This window comes from Thunnus albacares, chromosome 24, assembly GCF_914725855.1.
Source record: "Thunnus albacares chromosome 24, fThuAlb1.1, whole genome shotgun sequence".
Taxonomy (NCBI): Eukaryota; Metazoa; Chordata; class Actinopteri; order Scombriformes; family Scombridae; genus Thunnus; species Thunnus albacares.
In genome coordinates, this window is record NC_058129.1 from 7,462,129 (window position 1) to 7,480,487 (window position 18,359).

Consider the following 18,359-nt stretch of genomic DNA (forward strand, 5'->3'; position numbering starts at 1 on the left):
GCTGTAAGACATTATCTCATTTTCTTAGTTCGGTAGCAGTCACTAGTTGATGAGTAACCCCTGAACTGGTCGCTGAAGTGGGAGTTGCAAGAACTGTGAGTAACATCCAACCAATTTGAGTTTTCAGGCCGGGTTGGAGTGCTAATTTCCTCACCCTGCCAGATTTCAGACGAGACCTTACAAAGAAGCTTAAATTACATCCTAAAAAAGTCCAAAAATGAGAGCTCATGACCTTCAAACACTCAGGTTCCACTGCTAAATGTATCTGGAGTTATTATCCTCTCATTATTTAGACAAAGGACTACCATTTACTCAAGACATACCTGGAAGACATTCAGGCAACAGACTCTTGTGAAATGAACAGCATTTCACAGCAGTTGGCTACAACAATGAGTCACCTCAACTCTTTGCTGACTGTTGACTGTTTATTTGATTCAGCTCCAAATAGAACAGGTGTTGTGGAAACATGACCGATAAGGCTACAACTAACGATTCTTTTTTTTGAATAATCGATTAATCTAATGATTATTTTTTTTGATTATTCTATTGATTATTTCATTTCATTAATCCATTGGTATATTTGCCAATAAATAATAACCATAACTTCAACCATTAATCTTTCAACCTTTTTATTGAAGCATTTTCTCATAAAAACACTCAATTTACAAATAAAAATTTCCCAGCATAAAAAAAATGGAATCAGTGACATATTTTAATATGAAATCTCTGAGTGAAGGAACCATTTCAAACATTAACTTTTACCTAATGATACTATTCATCACAAAAGTTAAGATTTATGCAGTGTAGACTTAATTAGGAAAGGTGTTGTTTACTGTATTCTGCCATTAATTACCGTAGATAGTTTTGACTATGCTTTTACTTCAATCAGAAATGAACTTGTACTATTTATCTGCAAAAGGTTGCTCAAACCAACTTACAGCTTAACATAAATGGAAATCTACATTGTTTAGTTTTATAGGTCTATATGCACATAACACACTGCATATGACCTGTAAATGCACTGGAAAGAGTATGGTCTTGACCTGCTCTATGTGAAAAGTGCCCTGAGATGACTTTGTTGTGATTTGGTGCAATATAAATAAAAATTTTATTAGGTCTGTTTAAAGAATTACCATACTTTTGACAAAGTCTCATTTTCAGCATGCACAGTAGTAGGAGCTGCCATAGTCGGGGATTAACATAAACAGTGCGACACATCGATGCATTCCACACCAGTTGATGCATTTACGTAATACACTAAATGGATTACGTTGACGCGTCGCTCCAGCTCTAAAGACCAAGCCAAATATCAAGGGCTCGTTTCAAATCGTAATGCACATTTTACAGATGTTCATCAGTGCGCTTTTCCCACTTGTGGCTCATTATTTTGGAATTCCTGCTTCTTTTGGTCACTGTCAAATGATAGAAGATACAAGACAGATGATACAAGTGCCACAGAATATTCTTGCAAACAAACAGGTATTTGTGAAAAATGAAATGAAACTTCAAATCCTTCATCCATCTGTAACTGAAAAGTGGACTACCTCATACAACTATCAACCATACAAAAAAAAAAAAATCCATAAAAATCAATCTGTGTGTAGGCAAATCCAAACTTTACTCCCAACACTGCCTTGACAGAAACGATCCCTCCGTTCAGTTGTTTATGCTGCTGCTGATTGTCTCAGATACAACTGGCTGAGAAAATCATTCATATCTCCTGCATTCTGATGAGTTGTTATTGGCCAATTATTTTCCTCCGGCTGTCAACAGAAATGAAGCTGTATTTCTGCAAGCATGGCTAACAACCCGCGGGGAGGCCTGTCTGACGGGTGTGTGTATGGTAGTGGTGTGTGTGTGTGTCTGTTTGGGGGGTGGGGGGGGGGGGCAGATTACACTACATAAGGCAAACAAATAGACTGCCTCCTTATTGTACACTTCCCCTCCCTCTCTTCCCGCTCTTTTTTTCCCCACTTTTCATGTTCCTGTCCATATTCCAGCACTCTTTTTTTTACTTTTACTTTGCTTCCCATTCTTTTATTCCCTCAGCATCGTCCTTGTTTTCCCTTATTATAGTTTCACAGCTCTCTACATGCAGCTCTGTCTGGTTTTGGTACAGACTGTTCCTCTGTCTCTTGTCTTTTTTTTTTTCTTCTTCTTCTTCTTCCTCTGTCGTCCCCTCATTTACAATGTTCTTGTCTTACTGCTGCTGTCTTCATACGTCTCTGCTGCTGGTTTTAAGTTTGGTCTCATGATTTATTTGTCTTATTCTCTCCAATTTTCTTGTCTCTTTCAAATATGCACATACATATTCACAAAGAAACCCTGCCTTTACTGACAGAAAAGCACTCACATGCGCCATCTATGCACACTGTGTACACACACGCCAACGCAGGGCAAAATAAACAAGAGCAAGCAACTGACACACTCTTAGACTCGGTGCAAGAGAGCCCAGGCATAACAGGCCAGAAACAATTAAGTGCAGAGAGGAGATGGGCCCGCTAGTGAGGGACATTTACATTATTGAAAAGGACTTTGAGGGGAATGGTGGAAGCTGCATGCACAAAAAACACACACACACACACACAAGCTGCCTGCTTCTCTGTTGGACATACCAAATAATGATCTCTCCTCTGTCTCTCTTTCTCCCTCTGGTCTCAGTTTCTCCGTCTCTCTCTCTCTCTGCTCTCTGCCACATCTGTCTTCCTCTCCACCCTCGCTCCGTCTCTCTATTGGATGTGCCCTCCAGTATCATCCAAATCACAATCTAATCTTTACAAATGGCATACCTACGGAGCTGCGTGATGTGTCACTCCGCATCAGAAACTAGGCCCAAATGGGAGTCTATTGTGCTTGACATTCCCCTCGCTCCTTTGTCATTCCATCATGTAAAATGTCAAAGTGTGTGTGTTTGTGTTTATGTACGTGTGCGTATGAATGTGTGCGACAGCGTTCTGGTAGGGCTGTATTTTTTTCTTGTGTGAGTGAGTGTGATTCCATATCATACTTTAGAACTGTGCCCTTGACTTTTGTTCGACTGTGTGACTGGATAGAATATATTTGTGAGGATTGGGTACTGTTTTGTTTTTGGTGCTTTACTCTCTCTGTAATAACGAAAATGTACTTAAAAATAAGTCCAAACATCTCAATTTCAACAGGTTAGTTTATTGGGGTTTGGAAAAATGGGGAAAAAACAGTAGATTTAAAACAAATGAACAATGGACAGGGTAAAAAAAATAAATATATACATATTTAAATAACTAAATAAAGTTATGTACTAAACTACTCTAGCAATGAGCTACTCTACTGAACTACTAGCAATGAGCTACTCTAGCAGTTCTTTTTGAGAAAGATCAGTCTCTTGGGTAAGAACCGAGGCCTGGACACAGTAGTTATTTTTTTGCCAAGTTGGCCAGCATTGGCATCTGGTCCCTCTTCTGCCACTACCACAGGATGGGATCCACTGAGCTCAGGACCACTGGGAAGCCCCGGTACACCTGTACCTCTTTCTTGGCCTTTTCAGTGATTGAGGGGTCACTGATGTCCACCGTCATGGTTTCCACCAGGGCCTGGTCTTCATCTTATAAGAGCTTCCCAAGAGCTGAAAGTTTTGTCTTCTTATGCAGCAGTGGTAGCTGAAAATAGAAAATAGGCCTCATGATTCATCAAGCATTATTATCTTATCAATAGAAGAAGTATGTCAGTCATGTCCATATCTTACATGTGCTGCTAATGCGGCTGCCTTGTCTTCTAACTCCTCCTCCTCCTCCTCCTCCTACTGCTGCAGCAGCTCTTCTTTTTCTTCTTCCTCCTCCTACTGTGTCACATCTCCATCCTTTAAATAAAGCATACACAACATAAATTAAAACAAAGGGTATGTATAGAATAGAACACACGTCTACTTCATGATGAACAAACCTTGTGTCTGCTTGCGAGCGTGACAGCTTTGTGACTGCCTTCTCCGGGATGGGGATGGGGAGGATCTGCCTTGCGGTGGCGCTCTTGTCAGAAGACGCACAGACTGTAGATTTGTAAAGGACCCTCATGGTGTTGAAGAAGTCCGCACAATTCCTGATGTCATCATCTGACACTGTGTCCAGTCTGAGAAGAAAATCAGAAGTACAACACACATCCATACATGCTTTGTCTCACAATCAGTCTAATTCAATTTTGATGATTCATTATGACTTATTTTTTAATCAATAATCTATACCTGTCTCTGTCCATTTCCCTCTTCAGTCGAAGGTCTGCCCAAACTGCCTGAATGGCAGGATTTTTTTTGATGAAGTTCTCTGCAATTAGGAAATGGCTGTTCCATCATGTTCAGACATCTAAGATGATGAAAACAGACAAAACATACATTGCAAAGACATTTTTTGGTGTGACCTTAGTAGAACATAGTAAGAAAGTGGAAGAATATGGTACACCCTTCAGCTTTTAGAAATATTGTGTTTGACCAGGTGTTTCCTCAGGTTAGATGTGTTGCCATGGCCAACTTTTCATTTCACATCACAAATATTGCAGCGAGTGTTGTCTGCATCAAGTTTTGAAAAGTGTACCCACTTGCAGCCGCTTTCGGCTCACCATTTCCTTGACTGTGCTGAACTTGAACAAGCTGCAGCTCACTCTCTCTCTTTCTCTCTAATGTATACTATACTCTCTCACCCAGATGTACTCTCAGGTACTGAAATTTGGCACCAATTGATTTAATATGAACTGGTACTCAGTAGTGCTGATGTAATTTCGTCGGTACCCTTAAAACTACCGAGTTTGGTAATATCTGTGCATCAAAAAACACTTAACCTGATACTTTTGGATATGTTGGTGTGTCCATATGCCCTTAAACACAGACCTCCTTAGATAATACATGTGTGTCAGAGAGAGAAATGATTTTTGAAATGCAGAATTGTCTTTGATCGCGTGTGGTGGCATTCAAGTTTTGTTTTTGTTGTTTTAAGTGTATATTTGGGCTGAAACATATCTGTCCTTGGGGATTTGTGTGCGAGAAAGACTGACTGGGATAGGAGGAGACATGGGACTCATGGAAACGGTCGGCTAAGGCCGGCTTACAGCCAACCTGCCCCTTGGAGGGGAAGAATTCAGACCGCTGTTCTTAGCAAGAGCTTGTCAGCCCAAAGAAGCCAGAGGTCCAAAACTCACAAACAGTTACATAATTTTTAAGAACGCACAAACACAGGGACACATGGTGAGCTGTTCTGGTATTGGTGAGAACTCCAAATAAAGACAGAATTTGAGCCACATGTAGCATAAAAGGTTGAAGCTGCTACTGGTGTTGAGTTTGAAAATGTCAATACATGTACATCTACTTTTTTTTTTTAAATGCACTTACCCTATAGGTATTTTCAAATGTTGTTTATCTTCCATATACCATTGCATTCTTATTTACAGTGTATCCTTTCCTTGCAGGGATCATTCAAGTTATCATCTCACCCCATCTTACCTAATTTATGAAGTCCTTCTTGCATTATTTTCCTTTCTCCCATTCACTTTTTGTTGCAAATAGACTTAACCACTGCAAGAGAGTAAGGCTCGCCACGCTCTGGCTAATTTTAGACACTAGGATGCATTGACCTTTCATTGAGGGAATTCATATAGTTGCTGTTCTGGTGTATCCTTGTTTGTGTACGTGTCTGCTGGAAGACAACGGGCAGCAGAACAGCAGGGTGGTTCATGGCTGGTGGTGAGTGCAAGGACAAAGGACAAAGACGATGTCTGTTTAATAAAGATGTACAGTATCATTTATAGCTTGTGGAATGCAAATTCAATATTATTTTTATAAATATGTTTTATGAAATTCAAATGTGAGCTAGTTAATGTGGGCAGGGTTGACAGAGGACTATTTCCAGTCTTGGCTGTGTGAGTGCATTTTTGCGTTGTAATGTTTGATCTGACTATAATTTAATGGGATGGAGCATAACTTGATGGAATTGACTTAAACATATATTAAATAGTCTACTCACATCATTGCTGTATTATAAAAAACTATAAATTATAGTAATTAAACTAAAATATGATGTAGCAAAGAGAGAAAGTCAAGCAGAGTGAATAAAAAAATCAACAGCTATTTATTATTTAAAAAGGTCCCCATTAGCTATAAATCTACCACTTAAATCTATAATAATATAATTGTATTCAAAATATAAAACAGAAATCTGCTAATATTCTATATTTTTCAACAAATACCATAAAGACTACTGATTGTAAGTATATAAAAAAAACTAACATATTTTATTTCTCTGTGCCATAGATCTCCTTAATTATAATGAACACAGACACTGTAGTTTATTGGGTTTAATACCATATACACCATCCTGCTGCTGTATATAGAGCACTAAAACATGTATGAATCTGCCCCCAGCAGTACCCAACAAATGCACTGTTAACTACTTTTTTGAGTAACATTTGCTAAAAATTACGCTGCCCAGCTGTTCAAGGAGATGACTTGTGAGTCTGTTTTAAAATGTGAAACTATATAGTTGTGACCCTCTTTTGAAAGATTTACATCTTAAGAACTGCGACAGGCTGGGGAAGCTATGAAGTATTGAGAGAAACTTTTCTACAAAAGTGGCGTTTTCCAGTCAGAACAGGTACACTTGTCTTTTAATCAGTACAGTTTACTACCCAGGCTGAGCTTAATGGTGATTCAAAGTGTATTTTTTACATTTTAAGGCTTTTTTTCTTCCATTTATATGCCTTTAAAAGAGCTCTGAGTGCTGCTAAAACGGAGTTGACCTACACAGCAGTACTGCACCTGAATGCATCCTGTGTAGACCACTGCTGCTGCTCTGCTAACATGCTGCTTTCACTGCACCGCCTGTGTAGACATTGTGTAACGCTTTGTTCTTGCTTTGTTCTTTTCATGGGATAATCGGCAATCAGAAAGCCAGCTTTATCCGTTCAATAATTCCACAAAGTGTAACATTTCTCATTTGAAATACATATTGTAAATCATGCAAACCTGGATATACATATTACATAATCAACCTCAATGTAACTGCTGATGTACAACTAATCTACAATTACATACTGAAAGCTAATAGAGTGGATCACATCAGGATGGGAAATTTGGCCAAAATTTACCAAGTGATGAAGATTAACCTAGAATACACTATAGTATATATGAAGTGATTTCAGGGTAAATACATTTGGAGTTAATACATTAGAAAGGAGATGAAAAGGGATACAATTGATATAAAGTTATGATTGGAGCAATTTCAAAACAATTTCTTATTGTCAAATGGCTTTTATAGAAGAAAAAGCTGTTAAGTAGCACTTAGGAAAATGAGTCTACTGAGTGATCCTTTTACTTTTGGTGATACATGGACTAAAATACCAAAAGCTATAATTGAATCCAATAATGTATCCAAAGATGTATATGAAAGAACATGTTCAGAAGAAAGGCTTAAGCCTGGAAGGGATCATGTGTTTGGTCACGTGTGTGCATGTGTATGTGTGTGTGTGTGTGTGTGTGTGTGCATGTGTATGTGTGTGTGTGTGTGTCCACAGCTAATCTCACATACTACTGGACCCATCAGCCTAATATTTTTTTGTTCACATTCATGACCGTATGCTCAAGGACCTCTCGTTGTTGCAGTGATTCACAATTTTTGAAAAAACTATTTTATAACGCCATTGACTGCTGTTTTATACCACCATTGACTCCTCGCTCCTCTTAACCAGCCAGTAGGAGCCACAAGTGATCAACAACTGCTTCAGTTTGGAGTCTTGTTTCCTCTAGGGACAACCAATCATGCTTTGTTGCCACGTTAGATCAATCAGTACCTTGGGAGCAGGTTGTGTTGTGAATTCAAATAAATATTGATAAGATTCCTTACAAGCCTAAAGCTTAGACTTTTGTCTTTAATGATATACGTTATGACATAACAATAGAGCAGTCGGCTAGGCTAAAAACAAGGCTTACCTAGTCTGTTGCAAAAGTTTGATCTCATCTTGAACGGGAGCATCTTCAGCTTAATTCCATACCCAATATATTATGATCCACTAAAGTTAAGCACAATATGACATGAATAAATCCCCATTTTTGTTATCTTCATCGCCATCTTGACTGTACACACCAGGTAAACATCTGCAGTCTAATGAGAGCACTCTTCTAGTTTTTCTCTTGTGAATTGGGTTGGATTTTCGGGGCTGCCTCTATAGGGGCTGATTATGCCTTATTGTCTACAATAAGACCTTACTGTCTATAATACCCCCCACCCCCTCCCCCCCAAACAACAACAACAACACCAACAAAACAAACAAAAACAAAACAATGCAATCCCCTACTCTGCAATAAGGTGTACCCCAGCATTCAGGCATGGCTGTGCCAACTCTGCACGCACACTCACATAAAACAAGCTTCTGCAAATACTACACTCCATTCCAGTGCTCATAATACACACACACACACACACACACACACACACACACACACACACACACACATACATACAGACATCTCATTCAGATGCTCAGCTGCCTCCCTCCCCCACAGTGTTGTTGCTGGGGAGTGGCTTGCTGAAATATCACCTTGAGTCTTGCCATTTCCCAACCTCATTTACTTTATTACAGCAAGTGTCTGCCATGAGCAGGGGGGGGGGGGGGGGACAAACAGGAGAAATAGAAAACTATAGATAGAAAAACACACATTCTCGTGCGGACACGTATGCATGCACAGACCACCTTAATCAGTCTCGAGGGGGACTCCATGCTAACGCGGAGGAGAGAGAGGGGAGATTAATAGAATGAGAAGGGGATGTGTGTTTCAGTGAGGTTGGCTGGAGTGCGTGTGTGTGGGTGTGTGCAGGGCCTCACAAGAGAGGGTGGGAGGTCTGTTAGCACCAGTAGCACGAGCCAGAAGGAAATGACATCGTTGGGGTTGCCACGGCAGTGGAGGAGATACTCCCCCCCCCCCACCTCTTCAGTGTCTCTTTTCCAGTCATCCCTCACTTCATCCATCTCTCGCTTGCTCGTGCAATCTTCCATCTATCTTTTTTGCTCTACTTCCTCTTTATCTCTGTCCCTCTCCCATCTCCCTGTTTCTCTTTATCCCCTCACTCCACACACTGCCTCTCCCTCCTTCATTTCCCCGTCGTCGTCTGGCAGAGCTCTCTATAAACATGCCAGGGACAGTGCCTCTTCTCTCCCCCTTCCAAATTGTCTTCCTCAGTCTGAAACGGCCGTGATGATTGCATTCTCACACTCCATTGTAAAACAAAAAAACAAAAAAAAACAAAAAAAAAAAAAGAAAGAAAGGAAAGAAGAAAAAGGAGAGCGGATTGTCGCCGTATGACGCGGCCCTTTGTGGCATGCTGTAGGGAATCTGAATTGCCTGTCAAGCAGGGCACTTTCCAGCTTAGAAACAAGACACAATGGAGTTGTTTTGATGGGGGGGGGATGCAAAACAGAAGACCATCTTCCACAATGCCACGCAGTCATTATGTCCTGACTCTGCGTCATAATGCAACAAGCTCTCTCTCTCTCTCTCTCTCACACACACACACACACGCACACAAACAGGATGTGGCCCACGTAAATTATAGCTTGATGGTACAAATCAAATGCAAATTGCTTACACAAACAGAGGGAAACTGAGTGGATGTTAATGATATGACAGTCAAATGTGTTTTGAAATGTCGTTTAGCAAATACCAATTAAAGGGCAAAAAGAGCAACAATGTGGAGAGCTTTGTGTGCACAAATGATGCTGGCAACATACTGACATGTATCCTCTCTGATGTTTTTATTTTTCTCTATTTATAACACAAAATCATCTAAACGCTCCGGTTTAGGCTGCAAATGTTCTTCTTGTGTTCGCAAAGGGGGTTTAATTTTATATGCATTCATGCTATTTATACATACAAGGCTGAACAATTTGAGGATTTTTAAAGCTGTAAAGACAACATTGTCATACTGTCACTGTATGAAGTTGTCATGGCTAATGTGTTTTTTATATATCCAGCAAACACAGAGCCATATTAGCGCTCATTTTGGTCACACGTCTGACCTCCTGGTGAATATAAGTCCGATATTCATTCTACTTTTGGCTCTGTTTTAGGTCTCCACCAACTCCTGAAGGAAATATATCCTCCTATAATTTCTTAATTGCACAATATGTTCACATGCTAGTTGTTTTCATGCCTGCTGTGTGGTGCTGGGCAGGTAGTGTACAGTAGGCTTATCAGAGCTTTATTTGCTGAAAAAAACAGCTAAAATATGCTAAAATGCTCTGTAGAGCCGAAGGCAGCTGCAGACTCGGGAGATGATTCTCTGTATGTTTGTTGGGTTCGCCACTGAGAGCAACACCTTTTTTGTGTTGCACATATTAATTAGAGCCAATGTTATAAAAACATTGATTAGTGCAGCCTCGAGACATTGTCGATAATGTGAGTTATAGCCCAATTGAAATTGCAGTTTTTATTTGAGAAAAATTAAGCATTCAATCCCACAAACAAATACTTGTGTTCTTTTTCAGCATTGCAAAGTGATGTACTATTATGTGATCTATTTTGGTATATACAGTATAAAGAAATATATATTTCATTGTGACATTGATGGCGTTGTTGATTCTTATTTCCAAAAAAATGAAGAAAATAAGATGTTTAGAAGCAGCACCAGGGGAGGGAGGGTTCACAGCATTACAGCTTGAAGCCAGGAGGCATCACTGACATTTTGGGGATAAAGGTCTTGATGAAACCTTGCTGTTTCACATACACTCATGCTGGCCCTTCTAATAAATGCTAAAGAAAGGCCGGTGCCAATTTCCCAGCATGAAAACATATATGTTTTTTTTTTTTTTTCTAAAACAGGAGGACTCGCTCACTGATCAATAGGACAGACGACGACTGTAAAACCCCCGAACCTTCCCTTCGCTGTAACTCTCCCCGCTCTCCCATAAAGTAAGTAGAACTTGCACTTTCACCGTGTCTTTTTCGCTTCACATTATCGCTGTGTAGTCCTGACTCATCTAGGCCAACTGGCGGAATAATAAGCAGAGAGGGATATTTGGTGGGACTTTAAGAGAGCTGAAACTACAGTGCTGTATTAGTGCCACTTTCACTTACTCAGATGAAGAAACACTGCCGGTGATTAAGCTTCTTGTGGATATGTGTGTTTGCTTGTGTGTGTGTGTGTGTGCCTTGGCTCCACTGGGACCCTGTAGCAGAGCCTTAAATTATACATATGTTCTCATTCCATTACCAGTGGCAACTACTAAAGCCTTCCCAGCATTTCCATTACCAAAATGAAGGGATGCACGCACTCACTTACTCACTCGCTTTCTCACACACACACATATAAGCGTGAGCATGCTTAAACAGGACAGTTTTGAACTTGAGCTTTTACTCATGCAGTGACAATCCTGAGGAAAAAGTGACCGGAGTGCATCTGTGACCAAACAGTTGCCAGTTCAGATCCACAGACAGGCTGGCAAAAGTCTGGATGGTAGGAATGAATGATTAATGCTCTGTCCTCCCTTAACAACTGCCACTGAGATGCCAAAGAGGAAGGCATTTAATCCTCTTCTCCGGTGGAGCTGCTCAGTGGCCAGCGGCAGCAAACTTCAGTTGTACTGGGCAGCTCCCAGTTGTGAATAGCTCTGTATATGTGCGCGGAGTCAAATATTCAGTTTAATAATTCTGTCAAAGCGAGAAAATGTGACTGCCATGACTTATTGATCAGCTGTGGCTGAGAGAAGCAGCATTTCCTTTTTTCTTTTCTCTAGTTTTAAGATTCAGAGTCAAACGCAGTCATAAATACACTTACATGATATGATTCCACTTTCAGAAGTCACACATGATGCTAACATGCATCTATAATGGGAGATAGGGTTGTTATCTGAAAGGCTCTGATCATGCTATTGCGTGCTGGAACAGCTTGCGTAAGCCAATGAAATTACTTAACTGCATTAGCAAATTATACATCCCATACACAGAGTGTATAAGTGGTGATATACTGTATATTACCACTGCTTCAGGCAGCGTTAGCGAACGCAATGTATGGAAATATATAGGATGTGCTGTGCAAAGCTGAATTCTCTTCAGATTTTTTGCTTTTTTTTTTTGTTGTTGTTGTTTTTCTGGAAGCTGTTTTAGTATTTCAGGCAGTTGGGTGAGATATGTTGGAGACTTGCCTGAACAATTCAACTGTACTCTTTTCTGCTGTGAACCTTGCTCCACTTCACTCCCTCCCACTCCACCCAGCTGGATGCCAGATCTTAAACCTTCTCCGGTAAACACCGGTACCTTGCTGTGGCTGCTTCTCATCAGCTTTCAGATCAGATCGGAGTGGTGGGCTCTGAGGAGAGGTGTTATCAGACAGCTGAACGGGAGAGGCCCGGCCGGCGCTGCAGTCATTTGAGCCCAGCTACGAGCTGAGACAACATCAGACAAGGATTAAATCAACAAACCGGACTGACCCTGGGTGACCAGGCAGGCTACTTACAACTCTGTGAAGAGAGGAGTATTTAGCCTGTTGGGGAGGAGACACAGAGGGGAAAGGAGCAAGGACGGGAGGAGGGGAACAAATGAATGAATAAAGGGAGCTATATTCGAGGAGACAGCTATCCAAAAAGGTTCACTAAGCAGCTATTCCCAACATAGACATGATTCATGCTAGGAATATGGAATAATCAATGAATAATAAGCACGTGCCAGCACAGTAGTGCCCATGAGCTGATGGTAACAGTGATGTTCACAGGTTTTCAGTGTAGGTTCAGGTGGTCAAATGAGTGGGTCCCAGGGCTCTTAACTTTTTTCACCATCCTCCTGGAACCGTCCTGAAATACAATCAAAGTCATCCCGAAATTCATGTGGACCGTACCAAATTTAAACTCTGTTTTTCTACATTATCAGTTAAAATCATTCAAAGTGACCATAAGTAATACATCATACAAATGATTAGATGATCAATCATCAACCTTTTTTATTTAAATTAATCTGAAAAGATTAGAGACTAGAGGTAAATCAGTCACACCACAAAGGATTCTCACAAAGTGAGGAAGACAGATGAGATAAAAACTGCCTTCAAGGAGCAAAAAACTTTTAACTGTAGTAAGTATAATACATAAAATAGATCCTGATAAAACATTTTAATGGTCACTTTAATAAACCCATGTATTGTTTCATCATACCGATGTAGCTTTAACTTTCTCAGCTAACTTAACAATACTACCACACATTAATTCCCAGTTTATGAGGCATTTTTCTCACTGAGTGATGAGTTGAAGAAGCTACCTCTACCTCGAAAGACTGGAGGAGCTGCCAGGAGGAAGCAATAATTCATATTTCCCTGCAACCTTGATGAATGGAATATTGAATAATCGTTTTTGATTGGACACCACAGCAGACCAACATGGTGCTCTGGTTGTTCAGACTGAAGCTGCAGCAGGTGGAAGCACTGACTGTATATAGAGATGGACATCATGACAGCTTCCCAAAAGTGAAGCCAAAACATCTCAATCACCCCCTGGTGGCTGGCTGCAGTATAGGTCATAAGTCCCGCCCCCTCCATGTTAGTGGATGGGACATGATCCAAACTAAAAATCAAAGTTCATGTCAAATAACTTTTTCCTAAAGTTGATTTCTGTCATTTTAGGTTGTTTTTATTTAGTCAGTAGGTGGGAGACATGTAGCTTAGTAACCTTTGTGTGTGTGTGCGTCTTGTCAAGGAGGTTTAATAAGAAGTGTTTGTACTACACAAAACGTGCAGTCACCGAGGTTTCTTTTGTTTATTTCTATGATTTCAACACAGATTTGTTCACAATTTTAGTATTATCAGGGAAAAAATAGTTTGCATCCCCTGGACACATCGATAGTGAGTTTACTGCATCCTTTCAGATTTGAATGTGTCAGAGATGCAGGACGCATACCTATCAACAACGCTGTGGTAAATCTTTTTTGTTTGTTTGTTTGTTTGTTTGTTTTGTTTTTGTCAGCTCAGCTTGTCTTTCCCAGCTGTTCCAGGAAGTCTCACCTCACCAGCTGCATCTCAAATCTCACGCTGCATCTTTTTTTACCATAAAAGGGATTTTACCATTTTTACCATGAGAAGCACAAGCTGTAAATGTTTTAAAGTGTAAATATCCTGCAGTCTATCCAAACATCCAGTGTTATTTTTGACCTGGTACTTGTGGAAAGAACTGCAAATATGACAACACATATTAGGAGGTTGGAATTAAATAAAAAGTTGTGACCGCATTTCTTCTTTTTAAGGTTACATACAATAAATTTCTATATTATTAAATACCCATGTTTGCATCATATGTAACTTTTCGCCTTGAGCCAGCAGTTTGCCAACTGTGCATTCCTGCATTTAAGACTTCATGAGTTGTGATGAAATCAGAACCAAATGACCTTGTCATTTTTACACCCCTTCTTCAGTACTAGTGCAAGAAAGGAAAAAAAACAAAAGGAAACAAAATGAAAGAATAACAGTGCTGATGTAAAGGTGTTAGGTAAATAGGCCTTGTTATTGTACATTTTGCTCTACTATTCATTCTTTTTCTTAAAGGTGCAGTGTGTAAGATTTAGTGGCATATAGCAGAACAGACTTGGCCAAAATGGAATATAATATTCATAAGTATGTTTTAATTAGTACAGAATCCCATGAAAATAAGAATCGTGTGTTTGTTCCCTTAGAATGAGTGCTTTATATCTACATTGGGAGCGGGTCCCCTTCCACGGAGGCCGCCATGTTGCACCGCCATAGTAGCCCAGAACAGACAAACCAAACACTATCTCTAGAGAGGGCCTTTCATGTTTTTCATGAGTTATGAGGCCACTGTACGTTGTCCTTTACACTTGGCGCTTGGAAGTTAGGGGTGAGGGGGAGGGGTATCCGCAATCCGCAACCTCACTGCTAGATGCCACTCAATCTTACACACTGGTCCTTTAAGCAGTGTGTCCACAAGGCATCTTTTACCGGCAGGAGAGCACTGAGAAAGGTATGGAGCAAGTACCTCAGTAAAAAAAATAAAAACAAAACAACACTCTGAGGTGCATTTAGGGGCTGGGTAAAATGTTTGCTAGCCAGTTGTGTGGCCAGCACTATGCAACCGCAGGGAAATAAACACAGATACTCAGGGAGGTTTCTATGTCCATTCAGCTAAAAAGCCCCCCATAAATATTCTTCACTTTTTCCTTCCAGCTTTAATATCCAATGATAGAATATACGATAATTCAGAAAAATAAATAAATAAATGTTAAGAGACATACACACAAAGTGATCTGATGAAGTTGTGCAAAGTCTGAGTCGTGCATTAACTATTGACAGTCAGGAAAAGCAATATTCAACATACGGTTTGTAATATCAAATGTTTTGAAATCTTTCTTCCTGATCACAATTCCCATTAAGATCATTTGGAGTTGGGACTGTCTACATCAAAGGTATAATTTATACATAAATACACAAATTAGCCAAAAACTGTGGAAAAAAATGGATAAAGTGAGTAAGGTACAATACATCATTAAGCCTTTATCTTTTCTATATAAACTGCAGCATAAATGTCCAGTTATTGAATATATGACTGTTTTTGTCTGTCACAGCTCCACAAACAACCTTGTATATATTGGTGGATATGAGAGCCTTTTCAAATCTATAGTTTCTTTGCTCTGGTCCAAATCACTGGATTAGTTTGTAAACCTGGTGCGTTTTCCCCTTAATTCGGTTTCTTTTCGAAAATGGAAAAATCCAAGTGATTCAAAATGCATCACTAAAAGCCATGTGAGAACGTTCACTCCTCTCATTGGAGCAAAAACGTAAACAGAAAGAAGGTCCTATCTGCCAAATATCAAAAATGCAATGTACTTTGTTGCGCTAGTCCAGATCAGACCTTGATTCATTCTGCATCTAACCGCTGTAGCAACTGCTGATTTCGCTCATCTGCAGTTGATTTCGCTCATCCCAGTATGCAAAGCACACCTGGCTACAAGAGCTTGTAGAGTATGACTAGTGTTCAGATTGGATGGTGGTCAGATCACGTTCCCACCACAAACGAATCACTCCAGAATTTGTCTGGTACAGTTGTTTTTGTCCGTACCACAGTATGATTGCTGTGAAACGAACCATTGTCCAATTCAACTGGACCAAAAAGCCCTAAGTCATCTCATCTTTGTAGGTTTCAACACACTTCAGGTCTCCACACCTCAAAAGCCTAGTCTGTCTTTTGACTTTCAGCAGTACATTATATATTTCCATGCCATGAGATTGTGTAAAACGTTAAATGTTGTGACACTGACTTCTATTAAATTATACATATTATGAAACAGGAGCTGAAATTGCAATTTGTACATTAATAATTTCCCTGTTGTCCCAGTACCTTGTAAGCACTCAAAACCTCACAGCAGATACTGTTTTCATATGCAGCACAAGTTTTCAGCACAGGTTTTGCCCCTAGGGCCAAAATCACTCCAGTCAAGTAAAATATGCAATTTTGTGGCAGGTTTTAGAGATCAGACTGACTTGAACTTAAGTCTCATTCGCAGCTGAACACCGTGCACAGATAGGAAGTGAAAATGGGTTGGTCGTTTTTATTCAAACATTCATGATTCAGCTGAACTACTTTATCAGATCCTTCCATAATGGCAATGTGGTTCAGAGCTGCGGGTGGATTGAAAATAGGCTTCTGTTACAGTTCGTAAACAATCTGATAATTTACTTGGCACTGTGGAGAAAAGGGGGGGTGTGGGGGGATGCAGAGAGCAAGCGAGAGGGAAACAGAGTTAGCAAAACAGAGACGCTGAAAAGGCATGAGGACAACTGCCAATTCAATGATAATTATACTCTCGGAAAGAAAAAAAAAAATCTGAAATCAACAGGAAAAAAAACATATTGAGCTATGGATTCCTGCCCGGGGTGAGGTGCTGACAGTATCTCTCCCTGCTATCTGAATCTGTCACAGAGCTTATTCCTCAATTTTAGTTCTCTAGAGTGCAGGAAGAAGAAGAGGAAAAAAAAAAAAAAAACCTCCCCCTGCACTCAATCTCATCTACGGGCAAAGCCATCATTCACACGGTCATATTTGAATTAGATGTCTAGACATACAGTTTGCCAAAGGACTACTCTGCTTTGTCGTCGAGGGTTTCCGTGCAGCCCTTATCCTCTATCAAAATGATAGAGTCCCTTGGAAGATCCCGGGCTAGAAATGAATGTGGCTGTAAATGGATGCAATCTGGAGGGGTTTCCTTGGAATGGGAGGCTGAAGTCCTGTAAAGCCTCTCTCTCAGGAAGAGAAGGGGAAAGAAACATCTATAGAATCAATATGGTATAATGTATGGTTTCATACAACAGGAAAAACAATCATATTGCTCGCTGGATAAGGGATGAAGTAAGGTCAGCCCAGCTATACTCACACTACTTGCTTACTTTTTAAGGCAGTATAAATATTTATGATGCTAATTCCCAGCATAAGTAATTAGTATTACCATGCAGTACCCACTGCCTATTTAAATAAGGGTTAAAATGCTCTTCTGAGACATTAAGAATGGGAGCCATTCTATCTGAGGTCTGGTCATGACTCGAACCCTCAATGATGACCTTGGGCATGAAAAATAATTAGAATGTCAGTACTGTTGGCTGCCCACTGAAGACCACTTTCACTTTACATAAAAGAAAAAAAAGAGAAGCTCTCTGGATCACAGGGTACTTTAACTTAATGTGCATCTGTTGGACAGTAGCAGATTATATTAAAGCTTTTTAACCACTCATATTAAGCAAGAGACTACCTACTCCTTTGTAACTGTGTGAATGCAGCCGATTGACCATGTTCAGCATGCTAAAACTTGCTAATTAGCATTAAACACGAAGTACTGCTTAGGCTGATGGGAATGCCATTAGCTTTGCGGGTATTTTGTCACAGACCAAAGTATTGGACAAGTCAAACTTTTGACCTGATTATGGCGCCAGATGACAAGTGGGATTCACCAAAGTTATTACAATTAATCCTGAGGACAACATGGATTTCTGTACCAAATTTCATGGTGATCCATCCAATAATTGCCAAGACAATTCACTCACAACTATAAATGTGTGTGGCACTAAAGGAAAAGTCATGGGATTAATAAAGTCATTAGGATACATTGTCATACTTAAGTTCATGTTAATGGTATAATATAAAAATTAATGCAACATTAATATTTTATTCATGTTTCAACAACCGATCATCAAAATTTTAAGTGGAATTTAACTGATTTCACTCACCTTTGCAAAAACAAACAAAAAAAGTATGTAATGTATGAAATGTAACATGTCAACTTGTCCTAATAATTAATTTCCTTATTGTTATATTTCCATAAAGGGGGATTTGTTGTTGTTGTTTTAGTTTACTTAGACTTACTTAGACTT

At 39.8% G+C, this 18,359-nt stretch overlaps 1 long non-coding RNA gene across 3 annotated transcripts in view; it reads left to right on the forward strand.

Moving 5' to 3' along the window:
• LOC122976305 overlaps positions 1 to 18,359 on the forward strand; it is a 214,338-nt gene that overhangs the window by 51,502 nt on the left and 144,477 nt on the right. For 2 of the 3 annotated variants that reach the window (XR_006400897.1, XR_006400898.1), the window contains exon 5: positions 10,829 to 10,918. This is a non-coding gene — a long non-coding RNA (uncharacterized LOC122976305). Of the gene's footprint in view, positions 1 to 10,828; positions 10,919 to 13,953; positions 14,180 to 18,359 lie in introns of those variants that run through there. The other variant, XR_006400899.1, reaches the window with a different exon arrangement.